At 39.3% G+C, this 24,609-nt stretch overlaps 1 pseudogene; it reads left to right on the plus strand.

Annotated features, from left to right (window-relative positions):
* The first annotated feature begins 473 nt into the window (after positions 1 to 473).
* Positions 474 to 24,609, plus strand: part of LOC149186011 (uncharacterized) — a 70,019-nt pseudogene continuing 45,883 nt past the window's right edge.

Raw genomic sequence — 24,609 nt, forward strand, 5'->3', positions numbered from 1 at the left:
GAAAGGGAAAGCTAAGATACCCAAGGATTTGGATGCCGCTAAGAACGCACTCCAAACCCAGCTCCTCCCAGATGGGATTCTGTTTGAGGGCTCGCCCCTGGGCAGCATGCCCACAATGAAATTTTAGGACTGGGACCTCGCAGACAGCGAAAAGTTCCCACATTTAGCGACTGAGAACCTCATGAAACAGAGCAAGGAGGGGTCAGTTACAGCGCTAGAGCTGCAGAAATGGCTGCGCAGTGTGGAGAAGGTTGGGCTACTCCACCTACTATGGATTTCTCATTTTCACCGCGCACCTATTGATCTTTTCCATCAGGCAACTGCTTTTCCTGGTGCACGATGGGTACTTATGGGTGGAGGAGCCTATTCCCATCATGGTGGAGCTTATCCATAGGATTTCCCGGTTTCCTTGTAAGGGAAAGGACCCCGCAGAGATAGCTGGAAAAAGCGGAGATTTGGTGCTCGCAGAGACCATGAAGAAAAAGTACAAATTGGAAAAGAAGAAGAGAGGTTATGCAATCAGTAGTATTAAGGACAAAGGGGTGTGTGTCACCGGGAAGGTGATAACAAAATGCCGCAGAGAAGAGTTACCAATGTCGGTGGTTGCACTGGTAGAACAATGTGCATAGGGGGTCCAATTCAAATGGGTCGAGTTCCTCTGTGAAGAATTCCTAACCAACTACAAGGAATCTCAAGAGCTGGGCAAGACCTTCCACTATGCATGGTTGCTCTTGTCTATTTTATTGGTGACAGGGGAACTACCTGAGGACAGTCAATTCCCTCATATTGAACAAGACATGTCAGAGGCTACAAAATATGTGTCGCACTAGGCTACGAAGGATGCCATGCAGATTCGAGAAACTAAGATCTTATGGGTGCTCATGGAGGCAAGCGTCTAGATGTGGATTAACAGGAGGCCGCGCCTATCCCCCACAGTGTACAACAGTCTGCGTAGCATTGCAGACTTCAAGGTGGATATGCACTCTGTATATCAAGGTGTGTAAGGATCCGGTGTAGAACTGGACCAAGCTTCATTTCATCACAATTAATGATGCCATCTTCTCTATGCTTGAATCATGGCCTCCTGAGTGGCGCACCTTGGACCTGGCAGAAAAGGATAAAATAGTAGAACAGAAGCAGAAGGATGCAACCAAGTTGCGTGTCACGAAGTTGGCCCAATAGAGGCACAATGAACAAGCAGCCACAGAGGTAAGGGCCACCCGCAAAGAAACAAAGGAAGCCACAGAATGGGAAAAGACCGTTGAAAGAGAAGTAGTAGCACAAGCAACAGGGGCCACCGTGATGTAGGAGGAAGGGGGCCAAAATGTGTCTATAGGACTGGGACCAAATACAGTAGAAGGCACAGACCCGAGCACAACATCCACCCAACTGAAACTACAACACATCGCGGAGTGGTCAGGTCCATGAAAGAAGGCCAAGGCTTCCAAACTAGACATCGAGCCAATTACATTGACAGAGGGTGACCTCTATGACATCGGTGACATAGTTCACGAGGTCACCCGTGAAGCGCTCTAGGAAGCTATGTCGGAGCAACAGAATGTGTTGGTGATGCAGGAGAATTCAGCCCAATAAAATCATTGTACTTTAGTAGACATAGGGGTCTTGTATTTTAAGGAAGTTGGGTTCCTATGTTTTGAATTAATGTAATTATTAAGGGTTTCGAGTGATTTGAATGAGAATAGGATTTAATTGAATATTGTGAGGCATATTTGTAAATGTTCTCGAATGTAGGAGAACATGAGAGATTTAGGATAGTTGAGTGATGAGAGGTTTCAGAATTAATTGTAAAACTTAGATTAGGAGTCAGTTCATGAATTTATGGATTAGAGAGGAGTTTTAGGAATGAGGAAGAGATTTAGGAATTTTGTTAAGGAATTTATGGATCTAAAACAAAAATTGGTTTTAGAATCCCTTTGTATAAATGTAAGACAAAAAGGCATGATTAGAAATTAGAAAGTTAGTCAAAGGTTAGAAAAAGGTTAGATGGGAGAGATAGATTTGATTGTAAGCCTACGAGTAGAGTGTGAAGCAAAGGCCACTAATTAGAATAATCCGCCCAGAGAGATAGAGTCTCAATATGTAACCATTTGTTTTATATTTATATACAGAGAATTCGATCCTGAGTGTAAGTGTGTGATTCGAATATTGAATGATGTAATAAGAGATTTGCATAGTTTATATATGCAGGCATAATCGAGGCGGATACATAGAGGAGGAGAAGAGAGAGGATCGTAAAGGGCGTAGAACACAATTGGAGAACCCAAGTAATTCTATGGAACGATCGAGAGTAAGAATTCACAGAGTTAAATTCAAGCAGAAGTGAATTGAGCAGTGGAAGAGCGAAAGGCTGAAACCTCTGAAGAAACCCGAGAACCACAGCGAACACTGAAAACAACGTAAAATCTAAGTGAAGCGGAAGAGCAGAGAAGTGAAAAATCTGCGCATAGTAGTCGTTGGATATTTATGATCAACATCCAGGAGTAAATCACATTGGAGGGATCCTTATGGAGATATCAGAATCAGGCCTTGGGTAGTTGCGATGAGCGATCGCCAATTTATTAAGGACCGTTGGATCGAAACCACATCAATGATCACGATCTAATCGCAAATCACAATTCGGCAAAGGGCAAGCGACAGCGGATAATATAAATGTGATATTGCAATGGCCGACACGCTGATTGCCGATGAAGTGCTAATCGAGATCGGGGAAGGAATGAAACATGTGATGAAGGAAAACCCGATAAGGGTATAGGTGCAGTTATATAGTTGGAATCTGATATTGCGTTATCATCATATCGGATATGGAGGAGGCCTGTGTTAACGAAACCCCACGGAGGAGAAATTGCGATTAGCGATAAAGGTGTATCTTGATAACTATGCAGAGGCCATATAAAAGGCAGAAAAGGTATGTTTATGCATATTTCCTTTGTAAATGGTTTGTAATGGATTAAGCTCAGATATATGAGGTTTATATATAAGTCCAACGTTATCAAAGGATATAAGGGGTTCATGTGTTAATTTCTATATGTAACCAATGCATAAAGAGGGGAAAGGTTATATATATATATATATATATATATATATATATATATATATATGTGTGTGTGTGTGTGTGTGTGTGTGTGTGTGTGTGTGTGTGTGTGTGTGTGGTTAAGGGTTAGAAAAGATTTATAAGGGTGAATAAGTCTCGATATTAACATTAATGAAGGTTAAGGGTTGATTAAAGTTCCGATAATGGAATATTGTATAGAGGTTAGACTATGGTTGAGTGTTGATAAATCATTCAACATGACATGTATGAAAGGGCCCTTAAACCTTACTTTCAGAAGATTTAACTTGGGAGAGAGTTAAAATTCCTGGGACAGACAGGCTATGTGCATAATCCATGCAGACTGTGGGTGTAAGCGGGGGTAACCCTGCATCAGTTGCGGGCCCTAAAGGCGCAGTTGCAAGAACTGTAGGTGCAGGCCCCACAGGAAGGAACAATAGCCGCCTACAGTGCCACGGGTACATCAACAACGGAGCAACTACTGTGAGCAAAAATGGCCAACACCATAGTGCTACCGGAAGGAACACTAACAACGGAAAGTGAGGAGGACAGAGTCGTGTTGGGCAGGATCAAGGGACTTTGCCTAAACTTGGATGCCCTTCCACAGGATACATTATATCAACTGCAGGATGGAGCGACAGCAGAACTCTGCGCTAGGGAAGGACGCGCAGTACAGTTGCTCAACACACAGAGAATCAACATTGAGTAACTTAGTCTACAACGCAATGAAGTGCTTGCACAGAATCAACAGCTGGAGCAAATGGTAGAGGAAGCATGTCGCTACGTTCCAGAGCTCAAAATTGTGATAGACCTACCATTTGGAGTGTGAATCCACAAATTAGCCAGTGGATTCTGTGAGCCAAAGGAAGAAGCAATGAGGGTATAGATGGACCTCAACCTTCAGATTTCTGAGCTACGACTAAAGGTGCAGCACTCTACGCCCCCAGAAGTTAGGGCACAACACGTTGGAATTATTAAAAAAGGGCGGGAGGAAATAAGCCAGGAGGTATAGAATTGCACCGCTATGTTGGAAGAATCCTTCGTAGACCTCACTTCATTACAGGAGGACCCCAACATATAGCGCCTGGAAATGGAGGCATGGGAGCTTCAAGTATAATATGACAATGTGTGCAGAATGGCGTAGACAGTTGTCCTGACCCAATGGCTTGCAAAGCTACAACAGGCAAAGGCGTTGAAGGAATAGGTGGATGCCACGCAACAGAAAGAGGGAGTCCTTAAAGTGCATGTGTAGCCTTGGATTGATGAGGCCTTCCTCATCACTATAGACATTGAAGGAAAGCTCACACAAATGAAGGTGATGCATGCCTTAAGACAAGGATGTGCCCCTGACATCAAGACTTCAGCCAAAAGAGTGAACAAATCCAGCAGACTGTAGAACAGTGCGTTGCGGACCTTCGTGCAACACAGGATCGATTGGAAGGGCTCCATGCCAAGATCTCCGCACCAGCAAAGTGACTCAGGATGAGTCACGATGATTGTGTTGGGGGCCTGTTGGGCATGGAATCCCCCCATAGTAGGTTGTTGGGGCTCAAAGCCCATGTTTTGGTCAAAGGTTTTGTAAGACTTCACGAATTACAGGTGCAGAGCGCGAAGTAGAGGTTGAGTCATAGGGTTGTCGGGCCTAAAGTAATGTAATGTAATGTAAAGTCATGTCGACCTACCCATGGTTTGCAGACCATGGGATTGTATAAATAGAGTGAGGCTCTAAAGTTGTAAAGATAATGAATGATGGAATGGGTATCGAAGGAATGGTTCAATCCTAGAATAGAATTCTAAGTGTCTTGGGTTGTAGTAGTAGGAAGAGGCTCTGCAACTGAGTGCGCAGAGGCCTAGTAGAGTCCGCAGCTGAGTGCGCGGACCCCTGCAGCTGAGTGCGCAGGGTGGAGTTGAGTCTATAATCGGGACAGAAAGCTAATAAAGAGAAGTTTATCCTAATTCTGTGCATCTAGTCTTGAATCGTTATTCTGTTGTTATGCATTACTTTTTCTCTGTTTATTTTCTGCGTGCAGTTGAGTAAATGCTTGTATGGTTCAGAATACTTATATATGAAAATAATCTAAGTAACCAGCTAACAGTGCATAATTAAGACAGACTTGGGTAAATAATAAGGATTGCACTACAAATAAGACTGCACAAAGACAACATCGTAGGCCGCGAGGTGCCCATTGATGCACACAACACAGTGAGCACGAAGGTTGGACTGCATACCAATCCCAACATATCAGACATCCCCAGGGTGCGGAAACCTGGTTCTAGCACCCTACCATACTACTTCGGGTGAGACCTTAGTCTGCACTCCGTGGACTATTGCCGAAAGGGCCAATAATATCGGGATTCACTTGGCTTAATCACCTCTGAACTTGGATCAGGCCCCACTAAGCCAATAGGAAACATTTCAAGTCCCAATAAAGAATTGTCATATAATCAATTTGTTGAAGAGGAGCGTGTATAAAATTCTCCAAATTTTCCTTACCATGTTAATATTTCCTTAGTAGATTAAGAATTGTGGGAAAATAACATCACCTCTAACAAAATTATTGAATAACTTCGGGACTACATAAGAAACTATGGCCTTTTGAACATATTAAATAGGCAATGTGCCAAGCTCCAGTCTTAGCTACACCATACTTTACAAAAACCTTTATTGTGGAATGTGATACCTCAAGAAATGGCATTGGTGTTTTTTTAATGCAAGAAGCCTCATTCTTTTGAAAGTCATCCAATAAAGGGAAAGAATTTAGAAAACCCATTTTATGAGAAGGAAATGTTGGCAATACTGCATGCCCTAAAGAAATTCTACCCTTATCTAAGGGGCAGACACTTCAAGGTAAAAACAAATCATGATCATGTTAAATGCTTCTTAGAATAAAGATTATCTTCAGAAGAGCAGTAAAAATGGGTTACAAATATTTTTGGTTATAACTTTGAAATCATCTATAAAAGGGGAATCAAAATGTTGTTACAAATGAACTCTCAAGAAGGGATGAGGATGTGAAGACATTTCTTTGTGCCATTTATATTATCCAACCTGATTGGATAAATGAAGTATGGGGTGAATGGAAGAATGACGAAGAGGTGTGGACACTCATTCAAAAGTTGTAGCAACATCCTAGTGCATCTGATGCATTTATCTAGAAAAATGATCCAATGTGGTACAAAGATCACTTATATCTATGTTAGAACTCCCAACTCAAACAAAAGTTTATTTTGTAAGTGCACACCTCTCCTATAGGAGGGAACTTTGTATTTCTAAAAATGAACCACATGGTTAAGAAGGATTTTTCTTTTGGGATGGCCTTCAATCTAATAGTCATAAGTTTGTGGTAGAATGTTTGGTTTTCAAAAAAATAAAGTCAATAAAATTAAGACGCCAAGTCTTTTACAACCAATATCTATTCTAAGTTAGTGTTTGGATGAGGTATAATGGATTTTATCACATCTATACCCATATCCAAAGGAAAGAGGGTCATCATGGTGGTAGTTTATAGATTTACCAAGTATGCACACTTTTGTGCACTACCTCATCCTTTAAAATCTAGTACAATCACTATTTCAGTTGTGGAAATAGTTCAAAAGCTACATGGAAACCCAAATATTGTTGTAATTGATAGAGATCCCATTTTCATTGGAAAATTTTGGACATAATTATTCTCTTGTCTTGTTACTCAATTAGCTTATAGCTCATCTTATCATCCTTAATCTAATGGGAAAATTAAGACAGTGAATTTTTTTTTGGAAATATATCTTAATTTCTTTGTATCTAATAAACAAACACAATGGGTCAAGTAGTTACCTCTATCAAAATGGCGGTATAACACTTCCTTCCATACTCCAACAAAAATGGCCCCTTTTATGGCACTTTATGGATATCATCCACCATCCATCACATTGTCTCTAAGAGATAATTGTAAGGTTAAAGTAGTGAAACACCACATCGATCATCAACTACAAGTTCTCCAACTATTAAAGGAAAACCTCACTCTAGCACATAATCAAATGAAATAACAAGTAGGTCAACATCATAGTGAAAGAAGTTTTGACTTAGGAGATTAGGTACTGTTACAATTACAACCATACAAACAAATTTCCCTCAAGCAAGCTAACAATGATAATAAATTATCACCCAAGTACTATGGCCCTTATCAGGTGTTGCAAAAGATTTTTACTATGGCATACAAGTTGGAGTTGTCTTCATCTTCACAAGTCCACCCATTTTTTCATGTTTCATGCGTAAAGAAGGTTATAGGTGAAAAGCTCCCAGTTCAACCTATATTGCAAGAACTTGATGAGGAAGAAAAAATCATATTGGAGCCTAAAGAAATCGCAAAAACAAGAATCTGACATCTATGGAATCGATCAATTTCAGAGCATCTCATTAAGTGGAAGAACTTACCTGCTAAATATTCCACATAGGAGGATGATTATTTTATATAGAAGCATCCAAAATGACTAAAGTGTTGAGAACAACATTTTTGAGAGAGAGGGGCATGTTACATCCCTATAATACTAGTGTAGCCCCATATTGTTATTTTTGTGCCCTTATATTATTATTGCTATGTAGACCCTAATTATATTTTGACCCTTTAGGATCTTGTATATACCAAGGAGATATTTTCATTTAAATCATGCAATAATTGTTCATTTATGTGATGTAAAAGGAGTTTTCCCCCTCGAAGTGTCTTATTATCAAGTCGTTGATCTAACTTTTCTTATGTGTCTGCGTTATTTTGATCTAGATACATAACATATTGTGGTGAAAAAAAATCTTATGACCAATACCTTTTTGGGTTATATGCTATGAATAGGAAGAAGGATGAAATTGTTACTAGGTTTAACAAAAGATTTCAAAGCTTTTATCTTAGTATTCCTAATGACAATAAAACGTCTGAGGCCGCTGCCATGTTATATTACTTAGCAGCTCATCATCCTGATTTGGATTTATATTTTTGGGATAGGAAACATATAATTTTAGAGAAAATGTTTAATGGTGTTGAATAAATTGAAAATACCTTTGGATTTGTGGAAAACTTCCAAATCAAATTTTGCATGGAGATTTGGATCCAGAGGAGTAGGATGAAGAATATGAAAAACAAAGATCATATCTAAGTTTTTATAATCATGTCACAACTAGTAACTTATATTTTTCTACTTTCAAATATCTAGAACATTTTTATCGGCAAGATGATGTTATAGTATAGTATAAAAATTTTCCAGTTATGAACATATGGATGATTTTTCTATGAGTTTTCTTGAAGATGATTTTTCAAAGTATGATTGTACATACTCACATTGTACAGGATATCTTGTTAACATTGGTCAAAACATTTGAAGTCCCAATAAATAATTTTCATATAATCAATTTGTTGAACAGGAGCGTGTAGAAAATTCTCCAAATTTTCCTTTCCATGTCAATATTTATGTGAAAGACTGAACAAAGAATTATGTAGACATATCTCTGAGAGTAAAAAACAATATTATTAGATTATGATAAAGAATTTTCTTTTCCTGAATTCAGTCATTTTCAACCGAAAGAAGAAGTATTTGACATTGTTCCTAACTTCTCTCAAGATTCTATAGCAGACTATTTAGATATATTCATCAGTTCAAAGTATCCACTCTTATTTCACTATGAGTTTCATGACCCCATTGCAGTTTGGATTAAGTCTTCTATTTCAAGGGTCCCACATGTTACACACTTTGGCATGCTAACTATTTGCAACAATAGTATGTGTAAGTTGTCCATATGTTTTTTTGCATATATTATGTTCTCTTCATGTTTTCATATGTACACATGAAGGAATATCAATTAACCAATTTCTTATGTGGTTACATTGGAAACTTGCATACACCTAAGTAAAATAGTTCAACTGATTAGAATAGGAGATTTACATAAATAAGCTCAACAAATGAGCATTTGGTTTTGTTTGAAGTTTGTACATATCTTGTCAAGTTTTCAAATCAATAGAGATAAATGAATGAAATTCTTCAAGGAGACTTCAAAATTCATAGTCCTCAAAGATGATAAAAAGTAGTTTCTAAATTGATTCCATTAGCCTAAAAGTAAAGGAACCTGGTCTATGATTACTTGCATCCCTCAAGGGGATGCATTCCCCAGTTGGAGCCAATGTTGTAGAAAAATGTTGTGAAGCTAAAATGTTGAAGATCTTCTCAAGCAAACTCCAACAAGAAACCAAAAATTAAAATTTTTCCATAGCTTTTGCTATGAAGATGATATTTTTCCTTATAATTACTTGTGTAAAGCCTGAAAATTGTCGTGTTATACCAGAGGGCTTGGTACTGTGTGGAATTTGAATTCTTCATTTTCCTTCAGTCAAGCAATCTACTGCCTGAAAATACCATAGTTATATCTATATCTATATCTATATCTATATCTATACACACACACACACACAGATATACATATACATATACATATACATATATATAGATATAAAAAAGGATCTTTGGAGTTCCTCCTTCATTTGAATGATTATCCCTCCCTTTCTTATCATTGTCAAAATGATGATTTAAATCTTCCTTCCATTGTTTCTAGATCTTCTCTCCATAGGGGTAAACATAGTTTTTGAATGAATTTGAAAATAGACATACAATACTCATTTATATGGATCAAGTGAAATTTTCTCCCTTCTTATGCCTATGAACTTGTTTATCAAGAGTATCGAATTCACAACATTAGCTAATGTAATAAAGGATCATATTCTTTTTGGAGATTAGATATTACAACACTGCTAATTACATTAGGTCCCTCATCAACATAGTTTTTTGTTTTTTTTTTTCATAAGTTTATTAGTTTTTGTACCTTCCAAATCAATCCAATTATTGGAAGGATTTTAAATATTCACACCTAAGTGGAATCCATGGGATTTTAACCCTTATGCAACCCACTATCTTAACTAAATTTTCTTGATTTTAAGTATGCACACTTAAGTGGAACCCATGGGATTTTTACCCTTGCGCAACCCACTATCTTAACTACATTTTCTTGATATAGATCAAGTTATTGGTTGGGAGAAGGGGTAAGAGTCCTTCGAAAGCAAGGATATTTTAGAGAAATTCATAAAATAATAATATTGCATTTTTATTTGTTTCCACTCATCAAAGGCTCCAATTGTTTAATCTATTTATGGTTTTCAATTAAGTTAAGACAACACAATGGTTTTCCCAATGATCCAGATCTTTTAATTTCAAGGATGCATACATAATTGCATATAAAAGAGAATATTAACCAAGTAACTTAACACATGGAAAAGAAGAAGAAATCATAAAGAAACCATGACATCAAAGGCACACAAATGATTTGATTACAAATTTCACCCAATGTGGGCTGCGTCTCTGGGCCCTGCTCAAAGTGGGGAGGGCTTCTTCCATTAAGTGGGAGAAAAGAAATTAATTACAATCAACTTTACAAAAATGACCCTTATACCTCCAATTTATGTCATGGACGAAAAATAGAGACCTCATCTGGAAAAATGGAGTGAACAGTTGGATTCCTGGCGCAAAAACGTGCAAAATCGACTATAAACTTGTCTCGATCTGAGACTGGCACCTCTACCGCACAAGGAAATTTTTGTAGCATTTAGCAAGATTCCTCACTCATGCTTACGGCCCTCTTGGTTGGTCAGGGTTCTGTGCTCCTCTCCTCCACCCAGTTCCCTCGAATGCATTTGATGAAGGTTTATTTGAATTTTTATGGGTGGACCAACCAATGTTGGGTTGTTGGCCCATTGGTGGCGGTGGCATTTAGGCCGGGGGTAGATAGGATTCAAACCCTGTCGCTCCCATATGGCATGGTGGTCACATTATAATTTTGGTGTTATTTACATTTTTGGCAACTTTTGGTTTGGGACCGCCCATGAGGTTGGCTACCCATGTTGGCTGGGCGGGTTCAAACTGTGTCGGTCCCGATAGTGTTTACACACGGTGTTTGACGAGTGGCGGGTTCAGCTATGGCAACCTGCCCATATATATATATATATATATATCTATATATATATCTATATATATATATATATATATATATATATATATATATATATATATATATATATATATATATATATATATATATATATATATATATATATATAGATATATATGAAATTTTGTTTTGGGTTATGGGGTTGGTGCCCTGCCACCCCAAATTCATATTTGTTTTGTTTATTTTTTATGATAATATAGTTAAAATTTTCGCACTGGAATTTAAGGGTTATTAGGTTAATTAAGGAGGCGACAAGTTTGCCCTTTTCGACTGCCATTTTTTGTGCACCATCACCTCGCCAAATTTTTGCCTCATTAGTGATTTCCACTTGGCCCAGTTTGACAAGAACTTTGACCAGCTATAACTTGAGCATACGAACTCGAATTTGAGTGTCATTCACACCACTGGAATCAAGGTGATGAACACTACAATCTAGTCATGGTTTCACTTTCATCTGATGACTTTTATTTTTCAGTTATTTTCAAAGCCACTTCTATTTTTGGATCCACTTAGATCATTCCTCCCCACTAAGGAGATTTTGGTCCTCCAAAAAAATAAACATATCCTGCACACTACTTGTGTCCTCATCAAGCCACACTTTCAAAATTTGGATTGCATGCAAATCTGGTACATTATTTGCAATCACATACAAAACCACAGATGACTCAAACATCCCCATACTTTCCAAGAGTTTATAACACACACTCTTTATTCAAGTTTACATCATAATAGAAACCAATAATCCAACTATCAACAAAAGGCCCAAAACATCATCATTGCTTTAATAAGCGATGGAAAACACATCATCACTTTTACAATTATTCTCAACAAATGATTTACAAAATGTGGCCATGACAAGCTAATATATCTAGTAAAACTATCTCTTACTCAAAAAAGTGAAGGGGTGATCATCCTGGAGTTGATTTGCTTGATGAATGAATTTTCCCATTGGTTTCTCCAAAGGTGATTTCTGGGCCTGGAGCTGTAGAAATTCCCACTGTAGACACCTGATAATGCAATATACTAAAGCAAAATACTTGATCTATTTCTACAAACAAACTCGTGGAAGCTTAATCAATTTGAGAAAGATCAATCGGAACACATATAACGAAGAAGAATAATTCATGCACATGAAACATAGAAGAATACTCTGGGGAAATCCTCAGCTTAAAATCCCTATCTCTGTATTATCATACAAGTGGAAATATGTTTGGATCACACAAAGCTTTAGCTCACAGGCTATCTAGCTCTCAGTAAAATCCCTCTGCTGCTCATAAATAGTCAAAGGCTTCTCACAAACCTTCTCATATGCCCTCCAAACCTCCTATTTCCTTGCGTAGTTTCTCCTGGGGTCCAATGCTGCCACCTGTGTGAATTGGCCTCTCACACTGCTCACTAAACTCAGAAGTAATTGCACAATCCTAAAGGAGATAATTCCATCTGCATGGATGAGTTTCCTATATAGGAAAAATCCTCCAACTGATATTACACTGTCCCTTCATCTGATCTCAACTGGGTCTCTGTCTAAATTGACATGCATGAGTTATTTATGAGAGAATATTCAATTATCTGAAGTTCAGCAATTACATGCATGCATGCATTAACTAACTGAACTCACAATTAGTTCAACAAACTATTTGAACTAATCTAACTGGACTTAACTCAGTTAACTGAGCTAACTAATTACAACTCAAATTACAACTCATCCTTATCTCTTTAACTGGTGGATAAATTCCTTAATTAATGGAGAAACTGTTGCATGTCCCCACATAGACTTCATGTTTGATTTTCTACAACTAATTAACTCAATATGTTAGGCCCCTATACTACTAGTGTAACCCCTTATTGTTATTAGTACAACTGACTTATTATATTTATGTACCCATGTAGTGCCCATATTGTTACTATTGTGCCACATAGAAGCCCACTATTGTTATTATTGTGCCCTTACATTATTATTGTTATGTCGGCTTTGATTATGTTATAACCCCTTAGACTCCTATATATAGAAAGGAGGTCTTTTCATTTGTATCATCCAAGAATTGTTCATTTATGCAATGTAAAGGAGGTTTCCCCCTCGAAGAGGTTGAATTCTAAGGTGTTGATCTATCTTTTCTATCTTTTCTTGAGCTGGTTTCATAACATTTGGAATCAGAACTTTGGATTCTAGGGTTTCGCTGCTCCAAATAGTTCATAGTGGCATTTTCGCTATAACTTTTTTTCTGCGACGTTTCAGAAACTAAAAAAAAAACCATTTGATAAGAAATCATGCTGAACCTCGAGTCCAAATTTCAGAGCTTTATGCGCTATATTTGCTAAGATATGATCTGAGGAAGTTGGTCTTTTTGCAGACTACTGAATTACATTCCAAACAGGTGACCTCGGGAAAATCGTCATAACTTTCTCTCTGAGCATTGGATTGAAATTTCATAAGAAATTAAAGAAAGAGGATGGATTGTAGTTTCTTCTATATATTTTTTAGAGCCAAAGGTCGAAACAGTGACACGTGGCCCTTCATACCAGTTCGCTCTTCTGGAAAGGTCTATAATCAGGTCATCTTGGGAGATTGTGCATAACTCTTTCTTGGAGAATCCAATTTGGATTAGACGGGTGGCATTGGAAAGAGGACACAAACATCTACAATAGGTTGCAATTTCAGAACTGAAAAATCCAAAAGTATAGAGTTACAGTCGTTTCAAGATCGAGCTCCTAAAATCAAGAAAAAGCAAGATGAGGAAGTTTTATGGCAAGGATCCAGTAAATTGGATACTTCATATGGAGCAATATTTTGATCTACATGGTGTACCACTATTACAAAAGGTATGTATTGCATCTTCATATTTATAACTGGATCAATTTTTATGGTATGAAGGTCTTTGTTCTCATAAACAACTTGTTACATGGTCAATTTTCATGGAGGAAATGATAGCACATTATGAGGATACAAAGAGCAACACCTTCTTTAGAGCAACACCACGACAATTGGAAAGAGTATAAGGGCTTTGTGACATAGTGGAAAGGAAAGTTATGGAAACCAGGAAGCATACCCCTCACAACTATAAAGATGGAAGTGTTGTTTCTCCCAGCCTTCCACAACCTACAAGGGTTACACCACAACAATTGGAAGAAAAAAGAGAAAAAGGGCTTTGTTACAATTGTGATAGCAAATGCACTAAAGGTCATAAGTGTGCTGAGAAGAAATTGTTTTACATAGAATATGAAGAGGAGGAAGAAAATGATCAAGAAACATCAAAAGAAGAGGATATACGCCAGGACCCCACCCCAGAGAAAGAAGAAATGAATCAGACCATATCTTGTAAAGCATTGACAAGAATTACCACTCCTCAAACACTCAAGATAGAAGGACATATCAAGAAGAAAAAGTTGCAAGAAGTGAAAGATCACATCGAGAAAGAAGAAATGAATCCAACCATATCTTGTAATTCATTGGTTGAAATTACCACTTCTCAAACTATTAAGATGGAAGGACATATCAAGAATAAAAATGTTCAAGAAGTGAAAGATCACATCGAGCATCAAGAAATGAATCTGACAATATCTTGTAAAGGATTGGAAGAAATTACCACTCCTCAAACTCTAGAGATAGAAGGACATATCAAGAAGAAAAAGGTTCAAGTAGAGAAAGATCACATCAAACATCAACAACAAGTTCTCCAACTTTTAAAGGATAACGCCACTTCGGTGCAAAATCAAATGAAACAACAGGTATATCAACATCGTAGTGAAAAATGTTTTGTTGTAGGTGATTGGGTATTTTTACTGCTACATCTCAAGCAAGCTATTTATGAAAAAGAAATGTTGGCAATACTACATGCACTTAAAAAATGGCGACCTTACCGAATGGGAAGACTCTGTTGACCTAGGTTGTCATTGATGTCAATGTGGCAATATTCTGGATACTAGAGGATGACATGAAGCCAAGAGGAGCCAAGAGCACAAAGAGGAGCAAGAGGAGTCAAGAGGAGCAACATATTTATAGACCATACATATATGCCAAAGAAGAGGAGCAATGGAGCAGACAAAGTTAGCGGAGCTACAGGAGCAAACAGAGCAAATGGAACAGAGCATATATATATGCCATATATATATGCCAAATAAGAGGAGAAGATATCAGAGCAAGAGGAGCCATATCGGAGGAGTGCTGCATGTAATACATGCCCACAAAGGACCTACAAGAGGAGCATACAGCTATCGGGAGCCATATATCCATGGGACGCAGCAATAACAGCTATCGGAGCAATAGTGCTTAAGGAATACTGTATCGGAGGTGGAAAACTTAGATACATATTGTTTAACACTATCGGGCTTATAAAACCCTTGAATGCATGCTTAATCTTTATCGGGAGTCATCAGGCCATATATGCATGTTTTAACTCCATCGGGAGTTGTCGGGCGATCGGGGAATGAAGAATGGAGGATGCGATATGCGATGGATGCGATATGCAATTTAGCGCTGACCGTCCAATCTGAAGGAATAATGGATGGCAGAGATCTAATCAGCAATCGGCATATCGGAGCGATCACGTTGGAAGGATCGGGGGATGCGATATGTGACATCGGCGATAACCCGGAGCCAAAATATTATAAAGAGCCGATTGAATGGGACGTCGGGTCCGCAGACCCTTTGTATTACAAAACCGCCGATGCAAACCTGCCGAAATGACAGACCCGAAATCATTAAGATGCAGAGTATAGAGGGTCGTCGGGTTCGCAGAACTATCACATCATAAGAGGCCGCGATAACCCCGATATCCCGGACTCGAAGTCATTATAGGAAGGGATGTAAGAGGTATCGGGTCCGCGAGGGCGTCGGGGGTTGGAGTCAAGTGGTTATTGCGATCGCCGAACGGACGGACCCGCCGATAAGTATAGAGGTGGGTGCATAAAATTTGAAATCCGCGAATGTTCATTTGAGCGGGATTACATGGGTTCCCGTGTATTAATGTATATGTGACCGAAGGTTCAAAAGGGGGGTATTATAATGTTTCCCATATATTATATGTGGCTGCGGGTTTAAGCCTTAAGGCACATATATTGCAATACTTGTGTTGGTTGTATGTGTGGACGCGGTTGGGCGGTGGCTTCCGATAGACATAAAAGCGACGATAAAAGGGTGGCTCCAATTCTAAAGTGTGGAGGCAAAAACACTGTAAGGAACAATCCCGATAGTGCGGGAGACCAACTCATGGCAAGAATTATTGCAATTGGGATGTGGCTATCTGTTAGATGAAACAAAATCCTTGTATGCCTGCTATTATTGTCGAAAGGACGTGGCTGTCCGTTAAATAATGCCATCCCTGTGTATGCCCACAATCATTGGCAAAGTAGCGCTATTAAAAGTTTTTGAACTTGTGTTCTCTACGGATGACTCGATCCTTGCCCATTGATTCAACGTGTCCTGTGAAAACGAATGGACAGAGGAAGCTATAGCGACAAACAAGCCAACAGTGAGGAAGTTGAAGCAGGCGAGAAGGAAGTCGAAGAGCCAGCGAGAAAGAGGAAACGAATGGACAAATACAGGAATGCATAAAACAGTAAACAGAGGACTGCATGAGGTTGTTGTTGTTGCAAACAAATCAAAATATGAGGTAGCAAAAGCAGCATAGGTGGTCAAGCATTCTATGAATTTGCTGGTGAACACTGCTGCGGCTATTGAACATTGTTGGAGCTGTTGTGGGGGTGAAGAACCAGAGTGTGAGGTAGTAAAAGCAGTGGAGGCTGTAGAGACTGCAGAAGCAGTGGAGGTTGTAGAGGCAGCAGCAGCAGTAAAGGCTATTGGAGACTATGCATGGGCAGTGTGCAGAGCTGTGAAGACTCATCCATAAGAAGACATGGTTGTCATTGATACTGTAGTTTGGAGACTACAGTGAAGCTGTAAATAGACAGAACTCAGCAGAGAAGAGTTCTGAGAGTAGAAGGATTGGAGTCCTTGGGGCTGGTGCCTCAAAAGTGAGATGGATTGGAGTCCTTGAGGCTGGTGCCTCAGAAGTGAAATTGGATTGGAGTACTTGGGGTTGGTGCCTCAAAAGCAGGAAGAATTGAAGTCCTTGGGAGTTGGTGCTCCTAAGTCCAAGATTGGTGTCTTGGCAAAATAGAGTTGGTGCTCTGGAGGTTGGAGCCTCACCAAAGTCCAAGTTGGAGCTTGGCAACTAATTGTAACCATCTATATATTTTATCTATTTTGCTGCACAGTTTTATGTTAATAAAAGCATTTATTCTTGCTATTCATCTTGTGTTCTGAATATATATGTTTTAGCTAGCAGAAAACAATAGTGGGAAAAAGAAATACTGATTCACCCCCCTCTCAGTATTTCCAAAAATTGGTATCAGAGCCAGTTCCTTCATTCAAAGCTTAACAGCTTGAAGGTTGACATTTAGAACACAAATGGCAAGGTCAAGGAAGAAAGTCTCCAATCCTCCTAAGGATGTGTCTCCCTCTACTACTAAAACAGAAGACAATCTATTTGAGGAAGCTCCAAGGCTCAATGGTAACTTTAATATATGGGAAGCAAGAATGAGGAATTTCTTACAGACTCAAGGCTTTGAAGTCTGGAAATCAGTGATTGCTGATAGCAAGATGGATAAAGAATCCAAGGAGTACAATGCAAAAGCAATAAAGGCAATCTTGAATGGGCTACCTGATTCTGTAAAGAAAAATCTAGGAAAATGTTCATCAACAAAGGATATATGGGATAAACTTCATGACCTTCACTCCAAAGGAGCATTGACCATCAGTCAAGAAGATAATGGAAATCTAGAAGGAAATCCAGAACCCATCATAGAAGCTGAAAATGAGAATGATGACATCAAGGCTGTAGCAGACCAAGAAGATGAAGAGAATGAAAAAGACTTTGTAGAAGAACTCCTTGCTCAACTTATGAATGTCATGGAAGAGAATAACAATTTGAAAAAGGAAAATGAGGCACTTAATAAGATAGCTCCAGTTGATGACCAAGATCAAACAAGGCAGAAAGTTGATCTCATCAAGTTTCAAGTACAAGAAATGGATGAAGAGCTTGCCAAGCTTAAGAAGGAATATCATAAAGCAAAGAAGCAGGAAGATATCTTGTCAAGTCAACTTGAACAAAGGCACAAGAGCGTGAAAAAACTTGAAGAAGAGATTGGTCAGTACAAGGTAGAGGTCTCCTCCCTTAAGTATCAATTACCAGAAGCCAGGAAACAGGCACAAGGAGCTGAGAAGAGAATGGAGAGCAGTCAAGCAAAGAATGAAGAAATCTTCAAAATGAAGTCAGATATCATCTCCCTTAAAATAGTAGCAGCTGAAGCTACTCGTAGCAAGGAAGAAACTGAGGAACAACTCGCAAAGAAGAATAGTGAGTATGAAAGATTGGAAAAAGAGATTGTCCTCCTCAAGAAAAAGGTTGAAGGGATGAACAAAATCTTGAAGAGCTCTCAAGCCTTGGATGACATGCTCAGCTATCATAGAAATCCATCTGATAAATCAGGTCTCGGATATGTAGGTGAATCCTCAAACAAGAATGAAAATGCTTCAAACAAAAGAGATGTGAAGAAGCTAGAAAGAAATAGTGAAACTCCCAGTTCCAGCGAAGGCAAGGAGAAAAATCAAGACTACAATAGAACAAATCCTGCTCCAAGAAGAAAACCAGCTCCAAGAAGAAATGTAGATGATGACAAAGATGCGAGAGGCAATGGTTATCATCAAAGGATATCAAGGCAGAAAGGATTCATAAGTACATCAAGGAAACCTCCATCTCCCAGGTACCAAAGTTCATTTTTTGGTTATTGTTATTCCTGTTCAAACTTTGGTCATATGGCAAAAGACTGTAAAGTATATCATAAAGACAGATGTTATGGTCCCCAACCATCTCATAGAAATAGATGCTATAGTCTCCGACAACCTCCAAGAAATAATTTTACAGGAAGAAATCATGAATTATTATTCATGAACAATGTAGAATGCTTCAAGTGTCATAACATTGGTCATATGGCACGTGATTTTAACTTAACATGGGCTCTTACACAAGCTAGAACCATGCAAAAGAAGAAAGTTACGCAAGTATGGAGAAGGAAGGAAATACAGTCTGAAAGTCCCTTGAGCTCTCTAGCCAATCTAAGCATTTTATGAGAAGACTCTGCCAAAAGGAGATGATGCATACAGTTAGGGGGAGCCTGTAATTCTTGATCATTATTGCTGAAGCTATTAGTGAAAGGGTCCCTATGAAATCCTTATTGAGCTATATTAACAATCATTCTTTGCTGAAGATCCTTTCTCAGGAATACTCCATTGAAGAACATGATTTTGTAATTGGAGAAATAATTATGGTGTTGATATTACAGATGTTGAATGTATTAACTCGGGAATTAAATGTGAGAACAGATAAATTCTAGACACTGACAGAGGCAGTCTTCAAACAAACAGATACATCTGGAATGGAGTTTGAAGTAAGAGCAACTAGCAGCATATAACAAACTGAAGCATTGTAAAAGGATGCAGATCAGCGATTGTATTTAAAAGGCAGCCACATATTGGATATCTGAATCTACAGAGATATGTACAAGAACGCAAGGAAAAGATGGCTCATAGGAAAGAGAATGTTGTGCAGTCGAGCATAACTTAAGCTAATACAGATCACTTAAGAAATATAGCAACAGTAAGGCACAACCCCTCACATTTTTGTCCAAATGCAATGATGATTGAATACTAGATGGGAGTAACTTAAGGGGAAGCACAAAGACACAAATAAACTCAGATCTGAGGAAAGACAATCTCAGTAGCAGTCTCTCTCTTGATTTGGACTATGAAGGTCTCTCAATGTTACTTGTAGAGATAGCAATATGGATTGAAGCATGAAAGCCTGGACTTGGACACTTGGTGTATGGCCATTTTCAATCTGAATGAAAGCATTAAAGTAGAGCATCCTTAAGCATTATTGAAGCCATGATAAAGCAGTTCTAAGACATGAAGATGATAAAGCATAAATCCTTCTATCTTGAAGTAGAAGAGCACTATGACAGGGGGAGTCACAGACCCATGAAGATCTACCATTCATGAAGAACAGAATCAATTTGATAGGGGGAGTCCCAGAGCACTCCTTTGCCATTGATGTCAAAGGGGGAGAGAAGAAGAATATTGCCATCAATAACAAAGGGGGAGATTGTTGACCTAGGTTGTCATTGATGTCAATATGGCAATATTATGGATACTAGAGGATGACATGAAGCCAAGAGGAGCCAAGAGCACAAAGAGGAGCAAGAGGAGTCAAAAGGAGCAACATATTTATAGACCATACATATATGCCAAAGAAGAGGAGAAATGGAGCAAACAGAGTTAGCGGAGCTACAGGAGCAAACAGAGCAAATGGAACAGAGCATATATATATATATATATATGCCATATATATATGCCAAAGAAGAGGAGAAGATATCAGAGCAAGAGGAGCCATATCGGAGGAGTGCTGCATGTAATACATGCCCACAAAGGACCTACAAGAGGAGCATACAACTATCGGGAGCCATATATCCATGGGACGCAGCAATCACAGCTATCGGAGCAATAGTGCTTAAGGAATACTGTATCAGAGGTAGAAGACTTAGATACATATTGTTTAACACTATCGGGCTTATAAAACCCTTGAATGCATGCTTAATCTTTATCGGGAGTCATCAGGCCATATATGCATGTTTTAACTCCATCGGGAGTTGTCGGGCGATCAGGGAATGAAGAATGGAGGATGCGATATGTGATGGACGCGATATGCGATTTAGCGATGACCGTCCAATCTGAAGGAATAATGGACGGTAGAGATCTAATCAGCATATCGGAGCGATCACGTTGGAAGGATCGGGGGATGCGATATGTGACATCGCCGATAACCCGGAGCCGAAATATTATAAAGAGCAGATTGAATGGGACGTCGGGTCCGCAGACCCTTTGTATTACAAAACCGCTGATGCAAACCTGCCGAAATGGCAAACCCGAAATCATTAAGATGCAGAGTATAGAGGGCCGTCAGGTTCGCAGAACTATCACATCATAAGAGGCCGCGATAACCCCGATATCCCGGACTCGAAGTCATTATAGGAAGGGATGTAAGAGGTATCGGGTCCGCGAGGGCGTCGAGGGTTGGAGTCAAGTGGTTATTTCGATTGCCGAATGGACGGACCCACCGATAAGTATAGAGGCAGGTGCATAAAATTTGAAATCCGCGAATGTTAATTTTAGCGGGGTTACATGGGTTCTCGTGTATTAATGTATATGTGACCGGAGGTTCAAAAGGGGGGTATTATAATGTTTCCCATATATTATATGTGGTTGCAGGTTTAAGCCTTAAGGCACATATATTGCAATACTTGTGTTGGTTGTATGTGTGGACGCGGTTGGGGGTGGCTTCCGATAGACATAAAAGCGGCGATAAAAGGGTGGCTCCGATTCTAAAGTGTGGAGGCAAAAACACTATAAGGAACAATCCCAATAGTGCGGGAGACCAACTCATGGCAAGAATGATTGCAATTGGGATGTGGCTATCTGTTAGATGAAACAAAATCCTTGTATGCCTGCTATTATTGTCGAAAGGACGTGGTTGTCCGTTAAATAATGCCATCCCTGTGTATGCCCACAATCATTGGCAAAGTAGCACTGTTACAAGTTTTTGAACTTGTGTTCTCTACGGATGACTCGATCCTTGCCCATTGATTCAACGTGTCCTGTGAAAACGAATGGACAGAGGAAGCTACAACGACAAACAAGCCAACAGTGAGGAAGCTGAAGCAGGCGAGAAGGAAGCCGAAGAGCCAGCGAGAAAGAGGAAACGAATGGACAAAGACAGGAATGCATAAAACAGTAAACAGAGGACTGCATGAGGTTGTTGTTGTTGCAAACAAATCAGAATATGAGGTAGCAGAAGCAGCAGAGGTGGTCAAGCATTCTATGAATTTGCTGGTGAACACTGCTGCGGCTATTGAACATTGTTGGAGCTGTTGTGGGGGTGAAGAACCAGAGTGTGAGGAAGTAAAAGCAGCGGAGGCTGTAGATACTGCAGAAGCAGCGGAGGTTGTAGAGGCAGCAGCAGCAGTAAAGGCTATTGGAGACTATGCGTGGGCAGTGTGCAGAGCTGTGAAGACTCATCCATAAGAAGACATGGTTGTCATTGATACTGTAGTTTAGAGACTACAGTGAAGCTGTAAATAGACAGAACTCAGCAGAGAAGAGTTCTGAGAGCAGAAGGATTGGAGTCCTTGGGGTTGGTGCCTCAAAATCAGGAAGGATTGAAGTCCTTGGGAGTTGGTGCTCCTAAGTCCAAGATTGGTGTCTTGGAAAAATAGAGCTGGTGCTCTGGAGGTTGGAGCCTCACCAAAGTCCAAGTTGGAGCCTCACCAAAGTCCAAGTTGGAGCTTGGAAACTAATTGTAACCATCTATATATTGTATCTATTTTGCTGCACAGTTTTATGTTAATAAAAGCATTTATTCTTGCTATTCATCTTGTGTTCTGAATATATATGTTTTAGCTAGCAGAAAACAATAGTGGGAAAAAGAAATATTGATTCACCCCCCTCTCAATATTTCCAACAGACTCTTCAAGGATGAGGATGTGGAAGCATTGTTTTGTGCTATTTCTGTTATCCAACTAGATTGGATAAACAAAGCAAGGGATGAATGGAAGAAATATGAAGAAGTATGGCCACTTATTCAAAAGTTGCAAAAGGTCCCAATTCAAACAATATTGCCAGAAACTTAAGAGGAAGGAAAAATCATATTGGAACCTAAAGCAGTCACAGAAAAAAGAACCCGATAGCTACGAAATCAATCAATTTCAGAGTATCTCATCAAGTGGAAGAACTTACCCATCGAAGATTCCACATGGGAGGACAAGAATTTTATACAGAAGCATCAAGAGCTACTCAAACTTTGAGGACAATGTTTTTTGAAGGAGAGGGGCATGTTAGGCCTCTATACTACTAGTGTAACCTCTTATTGTTGTTAGTACAACCGACTTATTATATTGATGTAACCAGGTAGTGTCCATATTGTTACTATTGTGCCACATAGAAGCCCACTATTGTTAATATTGTGCCCTTACATTATTATTGTTATGTCGGCTCTGATTATGTTATAACCCCTTAGACTCCTATATATAGAAAGGAGGTCTTTTCATTTGTATCATCCAAGAATTGTTCATTTATGTAATGTAAAGGAGGTTGCCCCCTCGAAGAGGCTGAATTCTAAGGCGTTGATCTATCTTTTCTATCTTTTCTCTAGCTGGTTTCATAACACAATATGAATTAATTAATTATTTTACAAATAGCTGCTAAGATCAAATTCAAATTTTACTTCTCAATTTTAGTTTAGGGACTAACTAAAATTGGAATCCATCCCAAAATGCTATTTATAGAAATGTTATTATTAGCACTTCCATTTTTCATTCCTTGTTGCTATGTCCAACACTGGTACTCGAACTACTATTTATAGCAGTGCTATTTTTAGCATTTCTTGTTGCTATTTTAAACACTCCCTCTCAACAAGAAAGGCTATCAACTTGAACCTGATCCTGAACCTTTGGAATTTTTTGCATGCAACACTTCTCCCAAGTGTTATTGCTCCAGCAACTCTAGAAACAAAAAGTCTCCCAACTGACCTCTTTGTTCGGCTAGAAACATCCTCTGATGCTAAAGCTTCCTCTGCCGCTGACAAGTGACCCCTCTGTGACCTTTGAGCTACTGCAACACTCCATGCATCTCGCATTGTTTCACACCTCTCTATGCCATCCTGCACTGGTGCAACACTCCTGTGCCTTTAGCATTGTTGCATCCTGCTAGCTCTGCACTGTCTTGGGATTCCTACACTGTAGCTCTCTCTGCCGCTCCATCCACATTTTCCTCTACCCACTCAGCTAGTCCTGCTACTCCTCGTCGAGGCTCCCGTAGCAAGGTCTAATCAAAGAGGTTGGGTACCTCAATGATCCTGCCCCTATTCCAGCCTTCTTGGGACTGTCACTCCACATCACCCCACCTCCTACCTAGAGATATGGATGCATGTGATCCCTCTGCCCACTTGACTCGAAATTTCCCCCTACTGGAGATCTCTGCATGAGTGGATGCCTCCACTCGGTCTCCTCTCGGCTTCTCCAGTTGTGGCTACTCCACAACCTCCTTAAGCTGCTTCACCAATTCTGGCTCCTCCACAATTGTCTAAGACTTCTTCTGGCGCTACATGTTGAGAGGTGATTTACTCTCCCTCTCAACCACCAAGTATATAACCTTTGCCTTGCTCCTCAAGTATTTTCATGCATATTGTACCTCAAATGCATACAGGTTCTTGGCTAGCACACCAATTTGTTTCATCTTTCTTGCCATCACGAAATTTTCTGGAAAAGGAGCTGATTTATCAGCGATATATCCCTCATTTGAACTCCGATTCAGCCGATTTTTTTTTTTGAATTTGGGTCTTTTTCCGCAAGGAATCCAGATCTGTTATTTTTTTCCAAAATTTTTTCACAAAAATTTTCAGATCTTCTCTAA

The sequence above is a fragment of the Pinus tabuliformis genome, chromosome 3_1, assembly GCF_031772625.1.
Source record: "Pinus tabuliformis cultivar Carrire ecotype Pingquan chromosome 3_1, CPIR1, whole genome shotgun sequence".
NCBI classification, from domain to species: domain Eukaryota; kingdom Viridiplantae; phylum Streptophyta; class Pinopsida; order Pinales; family Pinaceae; genus Pinus; species Pinus tabuliformis.